Source organism: Schistocerca serialis, chromosome 1, assembly GCF_023864345.2.
Source record: "Schistocerca serialis cubense isolate TAMUIC-IGC-003099 chromosome 1, iqSchSeri2.2, whole genome shotgun sequence".
In the NCBI taxonomy this organism is placed as follows: Eukaryota; Metazoa; Arthropoda; class Insecta; order Orthoptera; family Acrididae; genus Schistocerca; species Schistocerca serialis.
Window position 1 is genome coordinate 110,727,499 of NC_064638.1, and position 25,688 is coordinate 110,753,186.

The window sequence follows — 25,688 nt, forward strand, 5'->3', positions numbered from 1 at the left end:
TATCTATACAAGATGAGCTAAATGTCACCTGTTGTGTCATTTCGTGACTGAGGTGATGACATTATAAGGGAGAGGAACATATGAAGTGCGACAATAAAGTACTGAGACTTATTTTCTTTGCAAGATGTGGCAACACTGCAGGCTTGCGTAGGCACAATATCTTTCAAATGGTTCAAATGGCTCAAATGGCTCTGAGCACTATGGGACTTAGCATCTGAGGTCATCAGTCCCCTACACTTAGAACTACTGAAACCTAACTAACCTAAGGACAGCACACACATCTATGCCCGAGGCAGGAATCGAACCTGCGACCGTAGCAGCAGCGCGGTTCCGGACTGAAGCGCCTAGAACCGCTCGGCCACAACGGCCGGCACAATATCTCTGACCTTGGTCTATACGCTGCGTCTAGTCCAAGCGGCACATCGATGCAACTGCTCAGTCCTGAGTTGTGCTGTAATAAGTTAACACGTATTTGTGTCTCTCGTCACGGAAGTGGAACCGCATAATACTGCGCAACGGCAACGCCTTTTTGCGTTAAATTGGGTGAAAACGCGACGACTACTTACCGTAAGCTTCAGAAGGCTTTTGGAGAGGAGGTTATGTCAAGAGCTCAAGTTTTTCGTTGGCATAAAATGTTTAGTGAAGGCGGAACGAATGTTGAAGATGAAGACCGCAGTGGACGACCATCAACCTCACGGACGGATGTCAGGTTGGCCAGGGTGCGTGAACTCTTACGATCTGATCGAAGATTATCCGTGAAAATAACTGCAGCAGAAGTGAACATCAATCGAAAAACGGTGTGCATCTTTGATTCCAAGGGCACTGTTCATGAAGAGTGGGTGTCTGCTGGACAAACAGTTAACCAATATTACTACAAAGTAATTTTAGATAGACTTCGTAAAAGAGTCTTCGTTCCGTGCCAACACTGCTGATAATTGGATTCTGCATCACGATAATGCGCCACCCCAGACTGCTCTGTCTGTACAGCAATTTTTAACCTCAAAACAAATTTCAGTAGTACCACAGCCACCTTATTCCCCACATATCGCTCCGTGCGACATTTTTCTATTTCCAATAGTCAAAACGGCGGTCAAGGGACACCATTTTCAAACAACACAAGATGTCGAAAAAGCTGTGACGAGGCCCTTAGAGGATATTACAGAAGATGAGCTCCATAAATGTTACCATCAATGGCAGAAGCGCTGGAAAATCATAAGGGAACTACTCTGAAGGAGACAACACTAAACTTGACTAAAACGGTAAGCAACATTTGTTTTTTCGTATCAGTCTCATTACTTTATTGTCGCACCTCGTATATCGAAGACCTCCCATGTGCTACGACCTAGCGCCAGGATAACTTAACTCCTTAAGTGCAGGAAGGTATCCAAGCACCACAGCACCTGCCCTGTTCCAGGTATCACTGTAACATCTTGGTCCTACATATCCCATTAGATTGTGCAATGCTGGATTTGAGAGATTGTTGTGCAAGCTCTTAATATGCAAAATGCATTTCCCTAGAAAAAGCCACCAGGTGACTCAGCGGATGTCCACCGCAGGTGACAACCGGAACAGTAGGGTCCTGGCTTTGTGACTTGACCAGTTACACTCCACCTCGCGGAGAGTAAAAAGGCACACCTGGGATAGCCATGTGCCAAATGCCGCCAGCGAAACATGCTGTGACAACACTGATGATTTTAAAACTTGTTGCTCACTCTTAAATATAAAGGGAAAAAATTCTTTATCTTAAGATACCCCTTTGTTTTCTAGGCTTAATTCATCGTTTTTTAATAAAAAGACAGGTTAACTAGTTACTACGAACGAACACCAGGTAGCATGATGTTTGAGCCTGGTGTCAGTCGGAAGACACTTCAACATGATCGGAGCTTTTGGGCATGTCTCTGGCATAATGAAATACCAATAGCCAGAGCCGTTTATTATATTAGTAGTGAGCTCGGATAATACAGGATACATCATAACATTGTGAAGCAAAAACATTCCGCAAAGGAGCCGTTTACGAACTACTGCAAATATGTGTTACGAGCCGCCACAGTTCTGCATCAAATACTGTTCTAGTTAGCTCAAATCTATTTGAAATGCAAACTGTTTAGTTAAGTAGCCACCCAATTAGGCTAAAATTTCACCCAAGGACAGTGGTTAAGGAATGTGGCACACGTGCGATGAGGCACCACCACATATTGATGCTGATGAAACACGATTATGATACATCTTGCATATAGAGCTTTGCAAAATACAAACAATTGATAATGTTAAAGCATATTATGAACTTTTATCCATTTTGGGTAATAAAAATACTATAAATAATAAACTATTGAATATCCTTAATAGTAGCACAGGACCACTGTGACATCCCCCCATCCACTTCATGCAGCGCTCCCGCAATCAGCAGCCAACTCATTCTCTGTGCAATGGGACAACGAGCAACGAGCTCATCTGTAGAAGCCATGATCCTCTGGCAGCTGTCCAGAGTTGCTATTCTGCCTACACGGATAGTTGGTGCATAGTACAGCTACATCTACATCCATACTCCGCAAGCCACCTGACGGTGTGTGGCGGGCAGTACTTTGAGTACCTCTATCGGTTCTCCCTTCTTTTCCAGTCTCCTATTGTTCGTGGAAAGAAAGATTGTCGGTAAACCTCTGTGTGGGCTCTAATCTCCCTGACTATATCTTCATGATCTCTTCGCAAGATATACGTCGGAGGGAGCAATATACTGCTTGATTCCTCGGTGAAGGAGGAAACTTCAACAAAAGCCCGTACCGAGATACTGAGAGTCTCTCTTGCAGAGTCTTCCACTGGAATTTATCTATCATCTCCATAACGCTTTCGCGATTACTAAATGATCCTCTAACGAAGCGCGCTGCTCTCCGTTGGATCTTCTCTATCTCTTCTATCAACCCTATCTGGTACGTATTCCAGACCGGTGAGCAGTATTGAAGCAGTCGGCGAACAAGTGTACTGTAACCTACTTCCTTTGTTTTCGGACTGCATTTCCTTAGTTTTCTTCCAATGAATCTCAGTCTGGCATCTGCTTTACCGACGATTAATTTTATATTGTCATTCCATTTTAAATCACTCCTAATGCTTACTCCCAGATAATTTATGGAATTAACTGCTTCCAGTTGCTGACTGCTATATTGTAGCTAAGTGATAAAGGATCTTTCTTTCTATGTATTCGCAGCACATTACACTTGTCTACATTGAGATTCAATTGCCATTCCCTGCACCATGCGTCAATACGTTGCAGATCCTCCTGCATTTCAGTACAATTTTCCATTGTTACAACCTCTCGATATACTACAGCATCATCCGCAAAAAGCATCAACAAACCAACAAAAGCCCGTACCGAGCTACTGAAGATTGTGAATAGCAACGGTCCTACGACACTCCCCTGTGGCACACCTTAAATCACTCTTTACTTCGCAACACTTATCTCCATTGGGAATGACATACTGCGTTCTGTTATCTAGGAACTCTTCAATCCAATGACACAATAGGTCTGATAGTCCATATGCTCTTACTTTGTTCAGTAAACGATTGTGGGGAACTGTATCGAACGCCTTCCCGAAGTCAAGAAAAACGGCACCTACCTGGGAACCCGTGTCTATGGCCTCTGAGTCTCGTGGACGAATAGCGAGAGCTGGGTTTCACACGATCGTCTTTTTCGAAACCAATGCTGATTCCTACAGAGTAGATTTCTAGTCTCCAGAAAATTCATTATACTCGAACATAATACACGTTCCAAAATGCTACAACTGATCGACGTTAGAGATATAGGTCTATAGTTCTGCACATCTGTTCGACATCCCTTCTTGAAAACGGGGATGACCTGTGCCCTTTCCCAATCTTTTGGAACACTACGCTCTTCTAGAGACCTACGGTATTCCGCTGCAAGAAGGGGGGGGCAACTTCCTTCGCGTACTCTGTGTAAAATCGAACTGGTATCCCGTCAGGTCCAGCGGCCTTTCCTCTTTTGAGCGATTTTAATTGTTTTTCTATCCCTCTGTCATCTGTTTAGATATCTACCATTTCGTCATCTGTGCGACAATCTAGAGAAGAAACTACAGTGCAGTCTTCCCCTGTGAAGTGATTCCCACTTTCCACATCGCAGTTACCATCTGCGAGTAGCACTGGCTTTACCTGTCGTAAGGTGGATGAGTGGGGCTGTCACAGCTTGCTCACACTGCATCTCGCTATCTAATGCTGTATCGTGCCCCTGAGACAGGCACCCAGCACACGTGGTCATACGTCAATTCAATCTGTACACATACACACCACCGCCGGATGTGTAAATGATTAAAGTTGTAATTCTCTGTGACAGGTGAAATGGCGAACAGAGAGCATTAACGTTGTTTCTGTTTAGTGTTGTTACCAGGCGCAGTAGGATACAGAAGGGGGATGAACAGCGTCAGATATTGAGTGATCAATGATAAGGACACGGAGGTATCGGTTCTTGTGCAAGACAGCGTTATCTGCACCTGACACTGTTTGAAAGAGGCCTCACTGTGCGTCTCCTTTTGTCCTGATGGTCGAATCCCGCAGTATCCAGATTTGTAGTGCATTTGGATGTCACAGTAGCCCATTGTTGGACTGCACAGAAACGTGAGGGCATGTACACTCGTTGTAAAGGTTCCGGTCGATGGTTGGTTGGTTGATTGGGGTTGAAGGGACCAAACAGCACGGTCATCGGTCACTTGTTTCAAAGTTGGTCCATTCGGACGGATTTACATCTCAGGGGAGTCATAACGATAAAAGGCAAAAAGCTAAAAAAACGTAAAAGTGCAGTCGTGTTGTCAATGATGAAAATGAAAGGAGGGAAGTCAGCAAGTGGGCAACCACAAGGCTATGCTAGAGGCAGGAAATATCCCACCTCTGATGCAGTACAGCCAAGACCACTTGCTATTTAAAAGCATTCAACCGCTAGGATGTAAAAGTGCGTATTGTAAAAGGAGACTAACCAAATCTAAAAAGCGATAAAAACAAAGTAAAATGGAGAGAAAAGAAGATCTTGGCCAGGGAGGGGAGTCAGGACTCTCCAAACACAGCTTACAATGGGAGACACCCCAACCCTCACCGCCCTGCCCCTACTCCAGAGAGAGATTAAGAACCATATAACTGAAAATAATAACCACTTTCACGGAGGAAACTGAGAACCAGTTCCACCATCCGGGAATAGTCTGTAATATTAAAGGTAAAGTGTGTGGAAATCCGTACTTAGTGCGCAGAGCCAGGGCATTCCACCAAAATGTGGGCTACTAACTGGAAGGCCCACAACATTACGCAAAAGAAAACCATGGGTCAGCCGGGTATGGCCGATGCGGAGACGACACAGGGTGGTCGAGTTCTTTCGGGAGAGGCGGAAGGAAGAACGCCACCGGACAGGTGTCACCTTAATCGCACGAAGCTTATTAGACATGGTGGGTAGACTCCCTACAGTTGGCCCATGAGTTTGCGAAGTGGGATTTGATATGAAGCCGTAAATCCGCTGCAGGAGGGGTTACAGGGAAGGAGGACCAGCCAAACGATCATCAAGGTGGGATACCCACATGCCTAGGGACCCAAAGGAAGTCAACGGAACAAGCAGCGTGGCGTAGATCAAGGAGACGGTCATGGATGGTCGAGACCAAGGGATGGTGGGAAAAACACCAGTCAATAGCCTGAAGGCCACTCATTGAGTCCGTACATGACAAAACGCGGTTGAGTTGGGACTGCTTAATAAAGCTAAGGGCCTGGGAAATTGCCATCAATTCTGCAGTAAACACCTCACATGCAATTGGCAGGAGATGATTTTCCATGCCAACAGAGGACGTGAAAGCACTCCCACCCGATCAGCAGATTTAGAGCCATTGGTGTAAAAAAACAACAGCATCACAAAACTCCCATAAAATTCGGCGAAAAAAACAATGGAACATCATCGGGGGAACAGAATCTTACGGACCTCTGCGGAGATCCATCCGAATCCGGGGCCAGGAACTAACTAAGGGGGCGGGGTTTGGGGAGGGATGTGGGAGACAGGACAAAGAAGGAAGCTGAAAATCACGGCGAAGAGACGCAAGGCGGAGCCCAACCTGTAAACCCGCCCGAGAGCGGGAATCAGGGGTTCAGGTCGAACACGTATCACCAACCCAACTCAGGATCCCTATATTGTGCCCAGTCATATCTCCACCTGCCACCTGACAACATAGAATGGAGTCCCTCCAACACTCTGTGTCGTCCCACGTCACTCATCGGAGAATAGGGGATTACTGTCCCATGGGTAGGCTATCAGAAACCTCAGAACACAAACGACTCCCTTTGGAGTGGTGCTGGCACCGAGAAGCAGGAACTGCTGGCGAATGGCATCGCAACGAGTTCAGCGACGAATCGCGGTTCTGAACTTTCCAGGAAGACCATCGTCAACGACTATGAAAGCAAGCTGGGTCCCATTCTTCCAACGTTTTTGAGACCCACAGCAATGTGGCCCTTTGAGTCATGGTGTGGGGAGTCATCAGGTACGACTTCCAGTCAGGGTTGGTAGCGATTGAGGGAACTTTGACAGCACAGATATTCTGCATCCTCATGTTCTACCTGTCATGACGCTATTTTTCAACAGGACAATGCTCGTCCACACATGGAAAGTTTCTCTGTGGTCTATGTGTGTGATGCTGAGGTACTCCCATGGTCAATAAGATACCCATACATGTTCCAGACAGAACAGCTGTCAGACCAGCACAAATGTGAACTTCGTCCTAATGTCAGTATCCAGGATATCACGGATTAGTTAAGACAACTGGGGGCCAGCTTGCCTCGGGAGAGGATACAGTGGTTTTATGACACCTTTCCCAACCGAATCAGTGCATGCATTCAGGCAAGATGGGATGAAACATCTTGTTGCTAAGTGGGTTCATACTATTAAGTCCTTCGCAAATTTGACTCGATCTTGTAATAACTGAAATCATATCACATACGCTCTCAAGCCGTCAAGTTTCGTTTCTTCCTTCCCTTCTGGATACTTCACTTTTTTTTCCAGGCACTGTATTACCAATATCGTTCAAAGCAAGCGATATCCCGGTTCTTTTCTAGAATGGCATCATGTTATGTCACTGGATGCGTTTTCCAAAAGTATTATAACTGCTGCAGAATTATGTCCGGTTTTCGTAGTGTGTATTAATCTGGCTTCCACCTGATGGAAAATGTGGCGGTTCCATAGGGTTGAACTGTTAAACAAGTACCTGTAACGTGACGAAACCATACGTCGATCAACTAGACTGAACACATATGGACGATATAGGCAAAGGGCTTAGAACCATTAAATCGCCATTGTGTACGGCTTATCTACAATAGGTGTGTTACCATAAGATAATTACGCTGGACAGTCTGTTACACAGTATGCGGAGCCACTGTGTATCACGTAGTGCTATGCAGAAAATCACATTTCTATTGGCGTCCAATTTGCTGCCAGTGACTACACCGAATACTGAAAGTGTTACAGCGGATGATTGATCCCCAGTAAATCACGAATCGCCGGCCGTTAGTGGCCGACGGTTCTAGGCGCTTCAGTCTGAAACCGCGTGACCGCTACGATCGCAGTTTCGTATCCTGCCTCGGGCATGGATGTGTGTGATGTCCTTAAGTTAGTTAGGTTTAAGTAGTTCTAGGGGACTGATGACCTCAGATGTTAAGTCCCATAGTGCTCAGAGCCATTTTTGAACCAAACCACGAATCCATTCAACACTGATACATGTTACAATTTTCCCAACGCATCTCTTAGTGGTCATATCACGGCCGTTCCTCATGCTGTTGCGTGGTTCTAGCAGATCCCTAAAATTATGGACGAGAGTGTAAATAATGAGTACTGTAGCTGATCTAAAGATAGAAGCAGATGGTACCAATATTTGATACCAATCAAAACTTCGTTGCAGTCCTGAGAGGGGAATAAGATATTAGGGAGGGGAAGCTGCCTGTCAGGAAGTTCAACGGAACGTTTTTGTGCCTTAACAATCCCGACCACAACTGCATGCCTGTGGCGACATAATCAAAAAGAAACGAATGTTCTATGAAGCCGCTTGCTCTCTTTCACACTGGGAAGGGCTGTGTCGCCCGGAGATTGCTTTTGCGCACGAGCCGAAATTGGTATTATTACCCGGGACGAGTTTGTGGGGCGTGTCATAATCGTTGCCTGTTTTCAAGCAAGACCACAACTGTCCAGTCAGTGAATCTCTGCTGAGGCATAAAATCTGTTTGCTTACAGTGCAATACAATACGTTTATCGCAGCGCTCGAAGACTTATGCAGATCAGGATATGAAGACTTGATTGCTTCCTGGCGTTTTTGTTAGGATCCAACGTTAGGTCTTTACAGTTATTTCAGCAAACAGATAAAACCACTGTCACGTACTGTCAAAAGACTATGGTCTTAACTTTAGACAGAATATGCTTCAGAACAGGATATGTTCAGGTCCGATGTTACCGAGTAATGTGTGTTAGAATAATACTGGTTCAAGGATACTTAGCTATAACGTATCGTCTTTGTTTCCTACCTAATTCCGAAAACAGATTGGAGTTGCACTCTACAATATACGTTAAATATGTTAGTATTATTTTTAGCCACCTTTCCACACTGCCACGTATATACGCAGAAGTACCGTACACTCTGCTTGTCCTTCTGCAAACTGTACTCAGGAAACAGCTGTTGCAGAGCGTAAAACAGTAAACGTACAGAAGATGAGATAAACAGACACTTTTCTGTCTCCTCTCCGATGGCATTTAAGAGCTTAATAACAATGGGCTATACGACAGTCCGAGCAAATCTACTTTCGAAATGTTCCGCCGTCTTCACGACGTGCTTCCGTGATCAGCGTGTTAATGCGAGGGTTTAAAAAACAATGTCTTTCAGTAAAAAACGTTGTTCATGGCGTAAATGGCTGTCATTCTGAACAACAGCCACTCATGGTTCTGGGAAATCTGCAGCTTGCCTTTTAATGTTGCATTCGTTAGAGAAGACAAGAGAAGGGAACAGTCCAGAACCTTACGGCTGGGAGACACTACGTCAACACAAACGGAAAAGACCAGGCAGCTTTTATTTCTGCACGCAGTGGTGCGGAAACAAGGCAGCTCTTCTGTTATTCTAGGAGCGCATGCCAGCCTCCACGTTACCCGAATCCATCTCATTAAAATAGCGCAAAAAGCAATCGCAGCTAAAAGCGAACCTTCTGTCCGCAATGGAACTTGACAAACCCGCCTAGCGTAACAAGTATCCCGACTTAGCTATGGCTTTTTTCTTACGTTCGGGGCCTACCTCGTGCTGAAACTAAGTGTTAATGAAATAAATGAACAGTCTTATACAATCTCTCTACAGAAGAAATTTCCCCCATAAGTGCCACTTTCAAAGGACAATACTTACGTTGATTAAAATCTCTCCGACCCTTCCGTCTAGTTTTAATATTAAACAGTAAACTGCCTGGCGTTGTAAATTTCATTATTTTTTTACTCCATTTTCTCAGAATATAACACTATAGAAAATTGACTTTTTGCGCGTTTTTAGTTATTCTACAATGTTCTATAGACTTTGCTGCACGGGAAACAATACTTTTATTGACGAGTTTCGCCACTCTGAGGCATCATCAGGAAATTTTAATATTCATCACAAATTCTGTGGCATATTAAAAATTTTTGATGATCTCCCAGAAGGGCAAAATGCGTCAATAAAAGTATTGTTTCCCCTGCAACCACACTGTCTTTCTTTCGAAATACACTAGGGATACCTTCTAATATCGTGTCGACCCTCCATTTGCCCGGCGTAGTGTAGTAGCTAGATGTGGCGTGGAGTCAACAAGTCGATGGAAGCCCTGCTGAATCACTAAACCATGCCGCCTCTATAGTCGACCACAACTGCAAAAGTGTTGTTGGTGCAGGATTTTGGGTACGAACTGATCTCTCAATTATGTCCCGTAAATGTTCAATGGAATTCATGTCGGCCAATCTGGGTGGTCAATCATTCGCTCGCACTGTTCAGAATGTTCTTCAAACTCAACTCTAACAATTGTGGCCCGGTGGCATCCATAAAAATTCCGTAGTTGTTCGGGAATATTAAATCAATGAATGGCGGCAAATGGTCTCCAAGCAGCCAAACACAACCATTCCCATTCAATGATCGATTCAGTTGGACCAGAAGACACAGTGCACTCCGTGTATAAACACAGCCCACACCATTATGGAGCCACCATCAGCTTGCACAGTCCCTCGTTGACAGCCTGGATCCATGGCTTCGCGGGGCCTGTGCCACACTCTAACTTTGCCACTACGATTTACCAACAGAAATCGGGATTCATCTGATCAGGCCACGGTTTTTCAATAGTCTAGGGTCTCACCGCTTCACCGCTGTGGTCACGAGCCCAATTGATGCACTGCCGGCCATATCGCACTGTTAGTAGAGGCACTCGCATCGGTCGTTTTCTACTACATCAACGCCAAATTTCGCCGCACTGTCCAAACGCATACGTTCGTCGTACGCCCCCACACTGATTTCTCAGGTAGTTCCACGCAGTGTTGCCTGTGTGTGTGAGCACTGACACCTCTACACAAACGCCGCTGCTCTCGGTCGTTAAGTGAAGACCGTCGGCCAATGCGCTAACCGTGGTGAGAGGTAATGCCTGACTGGTATTTCCGGCACCCTCTTGACACTGTGGACCTCTAAAAATAGAATTACCTAACGATTTACAAAATGGAACGTCCAATGTATCTAGCTATAACTATCAAAGTCTGTTAATTCCCGTTGTGCGGCTATAATCATAGCCGAAACATTTTAACATGAATCACCTGAGTACAAATGATAACTCCTCCAATGCACTGCTCTTTTACGCCTGGTGTACGAGATACCACCGCCATCTGTACGTGTGCATATCGCTATCCGATGATGTTTGTCACGTCAGTGTACTACCCACTGTTGCTGTACCAGTAACGCCAAGGAGTGGCACGAACTGCAGACTGAGTTCCGTTGATGTCAACAACCACCATAAGGACGCCTACACCTACAGATTCGACATCGATATCGGTCGTTTTGCATTTATTTTACATGCATCTCTTTCCGAACCCGAACCCTTCCCCAATCTCGCCCCCCCCCCCCCCCCCCGCCCATCCAAATTGCAAGTCACATACAGAGTGACGCGGACCAATCAAAATATTGCGCAGTTTTCGCTCAGTTACAGCGAACAATGTGGTGAATTTTGTAGTGTAAGCGAATAATTTTTAACGTTTTTAGCTGCCGAATTACGACATCAACTTAAAAAAAATGGAATACTCACACTTTTCTGTGACACAGGAAAGTCTTCGCAGACGAATTCAGCGACATACTATGCGTGGAGCTAGATCGAGTATGGGCACCGTTATAACAGTGCCGCAAACTAAGCCCGTGCCATCCAGGGAAAAGGTCTCCGTACAGTCTTACGTTTGCCGTACTGTACCAAATGTGAGCAAACACTGCATTCAGGAACACTTCGTGTGCTTACCTCTACACTTGAAGCCCATCAGCCCGCTCTCTGCTGTTTTGCCTAAGAGGCAACTTGTTCGTGAAGCTGTTTCACAACGTATACGATAGTCGAAAATGAGATTAGGATTTTCGTTTGTGGTGAATGTCACCAAACTATCACAACAGCGGAGCGAATGTACTCTGAAACGTAACCTGTTCGTTTTGCAAACATTACAAAAAGTTTCAAAGAACAGTAAGTATCAAAAGTAAAGTACGCCAACGAAAAAGAGCAGCAACTGATGAGAATTGCAACTAACCATTTAGGCACTGACAAAATATAATCGGCACGTCTATACGAGACAGTTTAAACGACTGGTTTAAGCCAAAGACGTGTTCGCGAATACTACATTCGAACGCATTTCATCTTTTCTACAGTTCTGTCCATTGCCAACTTCCTGACAATAAGCTTCAAAATAGGTCCAGTTATCCGAATGGTGTTTACTAAAACTTCTACTTAGTTTTGCATGCCCCCTGTTGTTATTACCGTCCTTACTACTAGGTGCTCCACTTTTTTCAAGTTATCTGTCTTCTGACTGCCTCGATGCGATCTGCCACGTATTATTCTTTTGTACCAACCTCTTCATTTCACAGTAGCATTTACATGCCGCTTTCTCAATTATTTGTTGGCTGTATTCCAATCTCTGCCTTCCCCTGCATTTTCTACCTTCTACAGCTCCTTTTAGTACCACAGATGTTATTCCCTTACGTCTTAACACAGATCATAAAATCCAGTCCCTTCCTCATGCCAATGTTTTCCATATCTCCTTTTCTACGTCTACTATGCGAAGAACGTCCTCATTCCTCGTCAGCCTACCTGACACTCTTCTGTAACACGTTTCGATTCTGTTCCTTTCCTACCGTACAATACTGTTCTCAAACCGTACATTCTCGGAAATTTCTTCCACAAATTGAGAGCTACATTTGGTACTACCAGATGTAGATTGGCCAGAAATGGTCCCTTTCCGTGAGCTAGTCTACTTTTTATGTTCTGCTTACCTGACCGTCATGTGTTATTTTGTTTCCAAAGTAGCAGAATTCCTTAACTTCGTCCACTTCGTGATCGCCAATTTTGATGTTAAGTTTCTCGCTGTTCTCAGTTCTGCTGCATCTCATTACCTTCATCTTTTTCCGATTTACTCTCAGTCCATATTCTGTACTCATTAGACTGTTCATTTCATTGAACAGATCTTGTAATTCTTCAATTTCACCGGGAATAATAGCAATGTCATTAGCGAATCTTATCATGGATACCCTTTCAGGCTGAATTTTAACACAGCTCCTGAACCTTTCTTTTATTTCCATATTGAACCGTAGAGGCGACATACTATATCCCTGCCTTAGATCCTCTTTCATCCCAGCATTTCGTTCTTGGTCTTCCATTATTATTGTACCCTCTTGGTTCTTGAACATATTGTATATTATCAGTCTTTTCATACAGCTTATTCTTCTTTTCTGAGAATTTCTAACATTTTCCACTATTTTACATTCACGAACGCTCTCGCTAGATTGACAAAAACCAGCGAACTTGTCGGATTTTCCTTAGGTTAGCTCCCACTATGAAGCGCAATGTCAAGAACCCCCCCCCCCCTTCTCTCTCTCTCTCTCTCTCTCTCTCTCTCTCTCTCTCTCATTTACCTTTCCTAAAGCCTCGAACTCGGAATGTTCTAACTGCAGTTACTAACTAACTCTTGTCCACAGGACGCAACACAACGTTCGGCATGCTCTAGTCTGACGTGAGCTCGGCAGAGCGAGAACTCGGTGACCCTATCCACAGGAAGCAGAGGTATAATTCCACTGCATGTCCCATGCGGCAATATTTGTTTGATAAGTGCTGCGAGGCGGTGGTGCCTCGCGACTCCAGGAGGCGCGGGTCAATCCTGATTAGCGTCACCAGCGGTGCTGCGCTGGCCTGCAGTAGCTTTGCGTTCGTCGACTACTGGCGTGAAGTTATCGTTGATCTACGACACCGCAAAATGAGTGCAATGTTTACCTTCCTTTGTACTGTGGTTGGCATTACTCTAAGCGTTCCAAGGCACTTACATACACTGAAGAACCAAAGAAACTGGTACACCAGCCTAACATCGTGCAGGGCCTCCGCGAACACGCAAGAACACTTGGCATCGACTCAACTGTCTGAAGTAGTGCTGGAGGACAATGATACCATGAATCCTGCAAGGCTGTCCATAAATCCGTAAGAGTACGAGGGGGTGGAGATCTCTTCTGAACAGCGCGTTGCAAGGCATCCCAAATATACTCAATAATGTTCATGTCTGGGGAGTTTGGCGGATTTGGCGCCCAGCGGAAGTGTTTAAACTCAGAAGAGTGTTCCTGGAACCGCTCTGCAGTAATTCTGAACGTGTGGGGTGTCGCACTGACCTGCTGGAATTGCCCAAGTCCGTGGGAATGAACAATGGACATTAATGGATACAGGCAATCAGACAGGATCCTTACGTACGTGTCACCTGTCAGAGTCGTATCTAGACGTATCAGGGGTCTCGTATTAATCCAACTGCACACGCCCCACAGCGTTACAGAGCCTCCACCAACTTAACAATCCCCTGCTAAATGCAGGGTCCATGGATTCATGAGGCTGTCTCCATACTCGTACACGTCCATCCACTTGGTACGACTTGAAACGAGACTCGCCGGCCACGCAACTTGTTTCCGGTCATCAACAGTCCAATGTCGGTGTTAACGGGCCCAGGCGAGGCGTGAAGCTTGTGTCGTGCAGTCATCAATGGTACACGAGTGGGTTTTCGGCTCCGAAAACCCATATCGTAGACGTTTCGTTGAATGGTTCGCACGCTGACACTTGTTGATGATCCAGTACTGAAATCTGCAGAAATTTGTGGAAGGGTTGCACTTCTGACACATTGAACGATTCTCTTCAGTCGTCGTTGGCCCCGTTCTCGCAGTATCTTTTCCGGCAGCATCGATGACGGAGATTTGATGTTTTACCGATTTCCTGATATTCACAGTACACTCCTGAAATGGTCGTACGGGAAAATCCCCACTTCATCGCTACCTCGGAGATGGTGTGTCCCATCGCTTGTGAGGCGACTATAACACCACGTTCAAAATTAAGTAAACCTTGATAAGCTGCCATTGTAGCAGCACTAACCGATATAACAACTGCAACAGACACTTGTTGTGTTATATAGGCGTTGCCGACCGCAGCGCATATTCTGACTGTTTACCTGTCTTTGTATTTGAATACGCGTTCGCGCGGTTTCAGACTGTAGCGCTTAGAACCGCTCGGCCACTCCGACTGGCCGCTCGAAATCAATATTGTTTCATTCTAATTACGATACCAAAAATTCAGGTCTTGTTCTTTGAATGGAGTCACACATACGAGGGGCCTTCAGCAAGTAACGGAACACTTTTTTCGTCTTGGCCAATTTCGGCTGAAAAAACGCGGAATTTGGTGTGGGAGATCGAGCAATATTCCCGCTTCAGTCGGTATACGTAGCCTCCAAAATGGCGTCTGTAACGGAGGCAGATTTCAAGCGGAGAGTTGTCATTGGGTTTCTTTTGGCGGAAAACTAGACCATCGCAGATAATCATAGGCGCTTGCAGGATGTCTCCGGAGACATGCCAGTGAAGGAAAGCACGGGGAGTCGTAGGGCGAGGAGTCTGTCATCATTGCCAAAAGGTCGCGCAAACCTGTCCGATCAGCCGCGTGCCGGCTGGCCACACACGGTTGCAACTTCTGCAATTTTGGAACGTGCGGACACTCTCATTCAGAATCAGTTATCTCCATGGCAACGCAACGCCTCACAGAAGTCTGTGCACCCAAGTGGAGCTTACAAAACCTCACTGGAAAGTTCTTGTTCGCCCACACTACAGCCTGCATCTCGCACCTTCCGATTTCCGTCTGTGTGACCCAATTAAGGACGCCCTCTGCGGGAAGCAGTACGTGGATGATAGGGAGGTTACTCATGCAGCGAGACGTTGACTCCGACGTCGGCCAGTACAATGGTACCATGCGGGCACACAGGCCATCTGAGTAAGGTCGCGTAAGGCTGTCGCATTGAACGGAGATTCTGTTGAAAAATGGGGTTTTGTAGTCAAAAGAGTGAAGAACAACACGATGTAATGGAATACTGGATAAAACCAAACCGCTTTCAGAAAAAAAAGTGTTGTATTACTTATTGAACGCCCTTCGTACATCACTTATTCACACTTCTGATACATATAATCTCCGTTTTTCATTGGAATAGCGAAAGAAATTTATCATACACTACTGGCCATTAAAATTGCTACACCACGAAGATGACGAGCTACAGACGCGAAATTTAACCGACAGGAAGAAGATGCTGTGATATGCAAATGATTAGCTTTTCAGAGCATTCACACAAGGTTGGCGCCGATGGCGACACATGCAACGTGCTGGCATGAGCAAAGTTTCCAACCGATTTCTCATATACAAACACCAGTTGACAGGCGTTGCCTGGTGAAACGTTCTTGTGATGCCTCGTGTAAGGAGGAGAAATGCGTACCATCACGTTTACGACTTTGATAAAGGTCGGATTGTAGCCTATCGCGATTGTGGTTTATCGTATCGCGACATTACTGCTCGCGTTGGTCGAGATCCAATGACTGTTAGCAGAATATGGAATCGGTGGGTTCAGGAGGGTAATACGGAACGCCGTGCTGGATCCCAACGGCCTCGTATCACTAGCAGTCGAGATGACAGGCATCTTATACGCATGGCTGTAACGGATCATGCAGCCACGTCTCGATCCCTGAGTCAACAAATGGGGACGTTTGCAAGACAACAACCATCTACACGAACAGTTCGACGACGTTTGCAGCAGCATGGACCATCACCTCGGAGACCATGGCTGCAGTTACCCTTGACGCTGATCACAGACAGGAGTGCCTGCAATGGTGTACTCAACGACGAACCTGGGTGCACGAATGGTAAAACGTCATTTCTTCGGATGAATCCAGGTTCTGTTAACAGCATCATGATGGTCGCATCCGTGTTTGGCGACATCGCGTGAACGCACGTTGGAAGCGTGTATTCGCCACCGCCTTACTGGCGGATCACCCAGCTTGATGGTATGGGGTGCACGTCTCGGTCACCTCTTGTCCCACAAGACTTCACACACATTTGAACATTTTTTTGGTGAACGCACATTGGAAGCGTGTATTCGTCATCGCCAAACTGGCGTATCACCCGGCGTTATGGTATGGGGTGCCATTGGTTAGACGTCTCGGCCACCTCATGTTCGCATTGACGGCACTTTGAACAGTGGACGTTACATTTCAGATGTGTTACGACCCGTGGCTCTACCCTGCCTTCGATCTCTACGAATTCCAACATTTCAGCAGGATAATGTACGACCGCAAGTTGTAGGTCCTGTACGGGCATTTCTGGAGACAGAAAATGTTCGAATGCTGCCCTGGCCAGCACATTCTCCAGATCTCTCACCAGCTGAAAACGTCTGGTCACCCGTGGCCGAGCAACTGGCTCGTCACAATACGCCAGTCACTACTCTTGATGAACTGTGGTATCGTGTTGAAGCTGCACGAGCAGCTGTACCTGCACACGCCATCCAAGCTCTGTTTGACTCAAAGCCCAGGCGTATCAAGGCAGTTATTACGGCAAGAGGTGGTTGTTCTGGGTACTGATTTCTCAGGATCTATGCAACCAAACTGCGTGAAAATGTAATCACGTGTCAGTTCTAGTACAATATATTTATCCAATGAATACCCGTTTATCATCTGCATTTCTTCTTGGTGTAGCAATTTTAATTACCAGTAGTGTATAATCTCCATTTTTCACTGGAATGGCGAAAGGGAAGGATACAAATATAAAAATGGGAAAACAGATCATATCAGACGCTATTTGGAAGTTGCGAAGGTAGTGACAGGCTTGAAATGCTTCCCAGGATCCTTTTACAGCTATAGTCACTCACGTGTCGTCTAGGATAAAGACCCATTAACTTTAGCGTCACAAGCGTAACGGTGAGTGGCCCAACGCAATGGATGCCATCGTATGGAAGGTTTAGTACCACCCTGGAAAGAGTCAAACAACTAAATCTACAGTTCTTGACTATGGCCGTCCTTCAACACATTACAATATCTCAATTCCACACATTTTTCTAAAGCGAATTACTGCTTCCCTGTTCTAAGACAGAAACTCATAAGGTATTTCTTTGGTTATTTTACATCCCACTAACTCCGTCTGAGAATACTTTTTTATTTATTTGCTAGAGAGGCAAAAAAGCAAATATACGAAAATAATATTCATTGGGAACAGCGATTCTCCTTAAGGTACTAGGATTGTGGCAGGCATGAACGCACTTTTAGGCAGCCAGAAAGCGATTTGCCATACTCTGAAAGGCGACCCACGGAATGTCAAGGGGACATTTGCGGTTAATTGCGGTCGGGCCCAGGAAAGCGGCCATTAGGCTGAGAGGCGCAACAAGGCTGGCACCCGTTGCGGCTGCTGCTGTGTTCCACAAACTGACAGTCAGCGGAGAGAAGAGACCGAACGGCAGTGGCATTTGGCCGAATATCGAATCGTAGAACATCTGACGACAGGGAAGCTCAACTACTGAGCCTTGTTCTCGGTAACAGCGTGTTGTGGAGAAGTGAGCACTTCATTGTCCGTGTAGGTGGCAAGAAAAAAAAATTACAGTGTAATGGAGTGAAGGTAATTATGAACACGAACTGATCAGTTCTTGGGAATGGGCAGGCGCTGAAGGAGATGACGAGACTCCTGAGCTCCGTAACGATAGTGTGCAGATGTCAAATTGGATAACAGAAAAGCGGTAAAAAATTTTTGTTCTTAGTAACAGCGTGTTCGTGGAGAAGTGAGCACTTCATTGTCCGTGTAGGTGGCAAGAAAAAAAATCTTATGTCTTATATACGCAGGTTCGAATCCTGCCTCGGGCATGAGTGCATGTGCTGTCCCTTAGGTTAGTTAGGTTTAAATAGTTCTACGTTCTAGGGGACTGATGACCTCAGAAGTTAATTCCCATAGTGCTCAGAGTCATCTGATTTAATAGAGGAAAAAAAGAAGAAAAAGGAAGAAGCAGTGCTGCTGGAATAACTACTAGTATAAGTGAAATTCAATTCTGTAGGGACTATTTCGTCCAGTAGAATTTATTAACTGTGTACAAGTTTTATGTTCTTAAGGCAATGTACAAAGCATTATAACGAATACAGACATCCGTCATTTCAATACACAAACCAGGCAGGGCTGGTAATCATACGATAGCGAACACCAAAAGAGCTACAGAGCACAGCCGATTTCCTGCTGGAAGGCTAATTCTGTAAGAAGTCGAAACATTAATATAAAGCAACTCCGTGCATATCCTATAGGAACTAATTGAAACACTTATTAATCATAAGTAGTATACATTCATTCAGAAGTTTCCATACCACTATTTTTCTGGTACGTATGTTGAGCATTATACATTTGTAGAAGAAAGTATTTATTAAACAATGTTTAATATGCTACTTTTCGTGTATATTCATTATGTCTGTCATGTTATTTCAACAATGTAAATGTAAAATATGGTCATGTTCAAGACTGTAAAGTTATCATGGGCAAACAACGAGGATTATTATCAATCTCATCATCATTGCCCCTTTTTCGCATCTTATTTACATCACACACTTTTTCTATAAACTGAAATGAGCAAAGAGTGTTTAGCTGAAGGCCAAGTAACGCACAATATAATCATGCTGCTTACAGCGGTCAGTTTTACAAAAGTGTGTGTGTGTGTGTGTGTGTGTGTGTGTGTGTGTGTGTGTGTTTTAGACAAATAATATTTGAGATCCACTGTAGAGCAATTCTCCCGCATACATCTTATACATATATCGCGCTAAAGAGAGAATAAGAAATTACGTTAGAGTAGAGCGTATGATGCTCATTGCCCGTACTTCTTCCACGAATGAAAGGATGAGAGAGTTGGAACGCAACCTCCGGCATGCATTGCACCGCCGCTTCCAGGTATGTGTGTCGATGCAGAAATGCAAGCCAGGGCGCAACAGAGTTCTCAACTAATGGATAATTCGCTTAACTACTACTGTAGTAATTAATTATTTGAGTTCGGCTGGTAATCACCGGTGATTTTGACGGTGGACACCGCTCTAGAAAGCAGTAAAGCCATCTACACATCCAGCTGAGAACCGCAATATCTTTCAGGCATTCGCGGAGTAAGTGTTTACAGTCCCAGCATGAAATGATTGTGCGGGAAACATTTTTAATGCCGCATCGTATTTTCATTTGATGACTCTATTAAGCAATGTCTTAGTACCGTTCTTTATTTAATACTGTATGACAGCATGTAATGAATGAGATCTTCACTCTGCAGCGGAGTGTGCGCTGATATGAAACTTCCTGGCAGATTAAAACTGTGTGCCGGACCGAGACTCGAACTCGGGATGTTTGCCTACGTCCCCTCAGCTTCTGTTCTGCCACGATCTCGTCTCCTACCTTTCAAATACAGCCCCAGGCTGTACTAAGCCATGTCTCAGCAATATTCTTTCTTCCGGGAGTATTAGTTCCGCAAGGTTCGCAGAACAGCTTCTGTGAAGTTTGGAAGGTAGGAACGAGGTAATGGCGGAATTGAAGCTGTGGGGACGGGTCGTGAGTTTCAGCATTTAATGAGAATTTAGGTATTATCACTGTAGTCAAACAATTCCAGTTATAACTAGCGTACAAATTCATGCACTATGTTTTTTTTGACAGTTGTTGGCTGTGTCATTTATCATCTGTAAATACTATATATGTATGTATAACTAACATATCCTGTTACTTTTGCGTTATTTATTCGTAAAAGGCCAACGTACAGACTGTTTCTTTTCAATAACTGCCAATTTAATTAGAAAATAAGAGGCCGATTAAAATAGCTGTTCTACTCTGCATGTGCCACAAAACATTTAAGCGCCGGCCGGTGTGGCCAAGCGGTTAAAGGCGCTACAGCCTGGAACCGCGTGGCCGCTACGGTCGCAGGTTCGAATCCTGCCTCGGGCATGGATGTGTGTGATGTCCTTAGGTTAGTTAGGTTTAAGTAGTTCTAAGTTCTAGGGGACTGATGACCTTAGAAGTTAAGTCCCACAGTGCTCAGAGCCATTTGAACCATTTTTGAACATTTAAGCAGCAACACGACTGCTCACCAAAATAATGATCCACATGTAGAACAATATTATCGACAGAATTCCAGTGTGTTTACTGTTTAGTACCGGTATTCATAGACACGAATGTCGGCTCTGCAATTTGGAATAACTACTTTACGAGAGTGTAACAGCTGATTGTTCAACGATAGTCTTATTCCTTATTTGTCCTCCGTTATAAGAACAGGACTTAGCAATTTCGTTGTAACTGACGGAGATGGCTGGGAGGAAGCAAACGTTATTAAGATCCACCACACCTAGTGTTGCTAGGTAAGAATAATTCCGCAAGTAGCGGAATAATAACGAATATTGTTCTACAGCAGTAAAAACTGAAACGTGTACATAAATTCTCTCTGTCACGGTTTTTGCCGAAATTAAGTTATTGAAAACACATTCTTGTATTTCAGTGCAGATGGCAGCTACTACTATTAAGTTAATCTGAAGCTTGACCGAGCGAGGTGGCGCAGTGGTTAGCGCACTGGACTCGCATTCGGGAGGACGACGGTTCAATCCCGCGTCCGGCCATCCTAATTTAGGTTTTCCGTGATTTTCCTAAATCGCTTCAGGGAAATGCCGGGCTGGTTCCTTTGAAAGGACACGGCCGACTTCCTTCCCCATCCTTCCCTCGCCCGATGGGACCAATGACCTCGCTGATTGGTCCCCTCCCCCAGATCAACAACCAACCAACCTGAAGCTTGTCAAAATACTCTCCGAAAAAAAGACACAATACGCTGCACTGAGCATTTATTTTCCAGCCCCTTTCACTTCCTCTTCATTGCACGATGACAACGTGTGCTGCATAATATAATCCATGACTACAAGGAGTTCTAATACATTTCCCGAGTTCCCTGTCGCAAAACGGGTTAACAGAGACAACTCGGTTTTACTTACAGGTTGTACCGACAATTAGGGGAGGCATGTGCTTCCTTACGACATGTCATTTGCTCGAGTCAAAATAAATTTTAAATTAGGCGTCCGTAATTGTAATGCTAACAAGATAGAGGTAGAATAAGTGAAGGAATATTCTCAGCGTGCTACAGCCTGGGCGCTCAAATTACAGCAGCTGTGAGCAGATACATACTGATGAAACTGAATTAGACACCGCTGTTCTCGATAGGGTATCAGAAGCACATCTTTGGTATTTAAATTAGCAACAGGAGAGCAAAATTTCCCTTAATGGGAGGTTGTGAATGAAATGCAAATGAATCTTGATGTAAATTACCGGGTATAAACCAGTTCCGTCGAACTGACGTCCTATTTTTGACTGGTACAGCATTATTCCTCACAGTTCACAAAATGGGAGAAATCGCAACTAAATAAAATGTGCTGTTGATGTGGTGTTCAGTCAGCAGACTGATTTCATGCAGTTGTGTATGCTGGTGAAGCCCATGCAAGCCTCTACATATCTAAATAAATACTGCAGACAGCATCCATTTGAAGCCTTGGTTTCCCTCTGCAAATGCAGGATAAAATGTAGAATACCATACCACTATAAAACAAAACATAACAGCGCAAGGGGTTAATTGCGTAACTTGCATCTTCCTGTTCTGACTTCCATATTGGCGACCCATACGCGGCAGACTGTGGCGTTGAAGAGGTCAGCTATGCTACCCTGAAATGATCTTAGTTCACAGTTCGGGCCTGTGTGTTGAACAGTTTTATTTGTAGCTCCACAGACGCAGTTAGCTACGGCTGGGTAGCTTTCCCCGCTAGTGGAAAACACATGTTCCACGGTCCGTTCAGAATCCGTTTAGGCTTTTCGTTACCTGTCATGGAAGTTCAATGCCCTTAGGTTTTTATACTGAACTGATTTTGTTACGGTATTCCAGCTCTCGCATAATTTAGTATTCCTGCTGGGCCACTATCAGAGGGTGTTTCCTGGAGCGAAGTCGAGTTGTTTCCAAAACTGGGTCATCTTCGAGGATGGAAAGTAGAGAACTATTCATTGCTTTCGTATACTCCTTCGCCAAAGCTTCTTGTCTCTGCAGGGAGGTTGGGTCCGTATAACTAAGTGTTGGAAGGCTATAGACCGATATACTGTACAGGGCACTCATTGCATTTTCTCTTGTAGATGCCCGAATTTGAAATTTTATTGATTGATTGAACAGCTTATGGGACCAAACGGGGAGGTCATCAGTCTCACGATTCCGAAGTTACAGAAGAAAGAGGCTCCGCTAGAAGCGGAGGGGTCCAGTCAGGGTAATCAAATTACAAAATAATGAAAATTCGACACACAGTAAAAGGCATAAAAGGTGAGAACAAATCTAAAAAATGAAAAAAAGGGGGCGGTCATAGGGTCACAGACCGAGAAGGATGGAAAAGAAGTCCCAGTCACAACCAACCTACCGCTGCTAAAAGACTAAAATAGAATCTTATACCTGGTAATAAAAACCACTTTCACGGAGGAAACTGAGGACCAGTTCAGCCATTGGTGAATTGTCTGCTAATGTTAAATTTAAAGAATCGGGAAGACTATACCTACCACGAAGGGCCGAAAGAAGGGGACATTCCACCAATATGTGAAATACCGTCAGTCTGGCTCCACAACCACAGAGTTTATTACTAGGAGCAGTTGCGCTCCAGATGGCATTCCACTTTTGGGCAAAGAGAGATTTGACGTAGATCCGCATATCCGCAGCTGCAGTCATGAAAGGAAATGATGCGGGGGGGTGTAAGTATCTGCTTCTCTAGCCTAACGGTCAGCCAGTTCATTCCCTCGCATTTCCACATGACTTGAGACCCAGAGAAAGACAACTGAACAGGAAGAGAGAAGGTCATGGATAGCAGAGGCCAAAGGGTGATGAGAATAGCATCGGTCGATAGCTTGCAGGCTGCTCATTGATTCTGAACAAATTAAAACACTGTGGAGAGAGGCCTCAGAAACAAAAAGGAGGGCCCTGTGAATGGCTAGAAACTCTGCTTTGAACACACTACATGATATTGGCTATAAATGGTGTTCGAAGCCAGTAGGAGACGTGAAAGCATATCCCACCTTATCGATGCTCATAGAGCCATCAGTGTACAAGATGGTGGCTCCCTGGAACTCCGCAACGATGTCCACAGGAGTCGTAAGTCCCTGGAAAAATGGATCAGTCCTAATCCGTGGTCTGGGCACCTCCAGGTGGGGGGAAGAGGGGGGGCATCGGAGAAAAGACGCGGGGTGCAGTCCAGTGAGTGGAGATGGAGAACCTGACAGAAGGAAGTGAGATGCATGCCAACCGGCAATCCCACTCGTGGGAGGGTGTCAGGAGGGAGATATCCCTCCTTGGCAATGAGCACAGGGTACACGAGATGGTCAGGGAATTGGCGAATGGCAATTGCATAAGAAACAAGGAGTTGGCTCTGTCGTATGTGTAGAGGGAGAATCCCTGCTTCTGTGAGGAGACTATCAACAGGACTAGTGTGAAGGGCACCGATAGCCAGACACATCCCACAATGGTGAACAGGGTCAAGCCGTTTCAAAGTGAAAGGAGCTGCTGAGCCATAAACCTGACTACTATACTCTAGCCTGGACAAGATCAGAGCACGGTAAAGATGAAGAAGAGTGGAATGGTCTGCACCCTAGATGTGTGGGCCAGGAGATGGGGAGCATTAAGCTCCCACAAACATGTAGTCTTTAGGTGGGGAATGTGGGGCAGCCTTGTCAGCCTGTTACCAAAAATAAGGCCCAAGAAACGCGACTGTGCTACAATATCAAGAAGCTGGTTGCCTAAATAAAGTTCTGGATCTGGGTGCACTGTAGGTCGACGACAAAAATACATACCGCATTTTGGAGAGAGGAAATTGGAAGCCATGGAAGGTGGTCCATGCAGAGTCCCTTCGGATTATGCCTTGGAGCCAGCACTCAGAAGATGCTACCGAGTGGGAGCTGCACCAGATGCCGAGGTAAACAGAGACCCAACAGAGGTCACGAGCCCACTGATGGCAATGAGGAAGAGTGTGACACTTAGAACAGCACCATGTGGGATACCGTTCTCCTGAATCTGAGGAGTGCTGAGTGAAGTGCCAATTCGAACCCAGAAGAGACGGTGAGATAAAAACACGTGGATAAAAGTCGGAAGGGGACCACGGACGCCCCAGTCATGGAGGGTAACTAAAATCTGATGGCCAAGCCATGTCGTATGCCTAATGTAGGTCAAAGACGACCGCAACAAGATGCCAGCAGTGAGTAAAAGAGTGTTGCATGGCTGCTTCCAATCTGAGTAAATCGTCAGTTGGAGATCGTCCTGCCCAGAAGCCACCCTGATAAGGGGACAAAAGACCCCGACATTCCAGTACACAACACAATCAAAAGCTGACCATCCTCTCGAACAGTTTACAAAGTACATGCGTCAGTAGCTGTCAAGAGTCGTTGGGTTCTTCCCGAGCTTAAGGACGGGGATAACTATACTTTCTCGCCATTGTGACGAAAAAGCGCCTGTGGGCCAAATGTTGTTGAAGACCGTGAGCAGATGTTGCCTCCAGGGAACGTCCAAGAGTTGGATCGTCTGGCTGTGAATGGAATACGGGCCTGGGACCTTGTCTCGTGAAGAGGTAAGAGTCTGCAAGAATTCCCATTCAGTGAAGGGTTCATTGCAGGGCTCAGAGTGGTGCAGGATGAAGCAAAAGGGGGGGGGGGGGAAGGGGGAGTCTGTTGAACTCTGCTTTTCTGCTGGAGAAAGGTAGTAGGATACGAAGAGGACGGCGATGTGTGTCGTGAATTGTTCTGCGAGGAGTATGGATCAGTGCACAGAGCACCTTGGAGGTTAAGACCATGGACAGTCGACTGACGCTGGCGGTCCAGAAGACTACAGAGCTTGGACCAAAACTGCGATGAAGAGGCACACGTCCCCAGGGAGCAAACATAGCGCTCCCAGCATTCCTTTTTACTCTGCTTAATAAGGTAACGCGCTTTAGCACGAAGACGCTTAAAAGCGAGGAGGTTATTCTGTGAAGGGTTTCGCGATAAATCGCTGCAGCGCCCGTCGGCGGACCGGGACAGTGACGGCGATATACTTGGTCCACTATGGTACCGGTCAACAACAAGGGGGA

At 45.4% G+C, this 25,688-nt stretch overlaps 1 protein-coding gene across 7 annotated transcripts in view; it reads right to left on the bottom strand.

Annotated features, from left to right (window-relative positions):
- LOC126462885 (protein-tyrosine sulfotransferase-like) overlaps positions 1–25,688 on the bottom strand; it is a 970,604-nt gene that overhangs the window by 303,731 nt on the left and 641,185 nt on the right. The window lies entirely within an intron of this gene.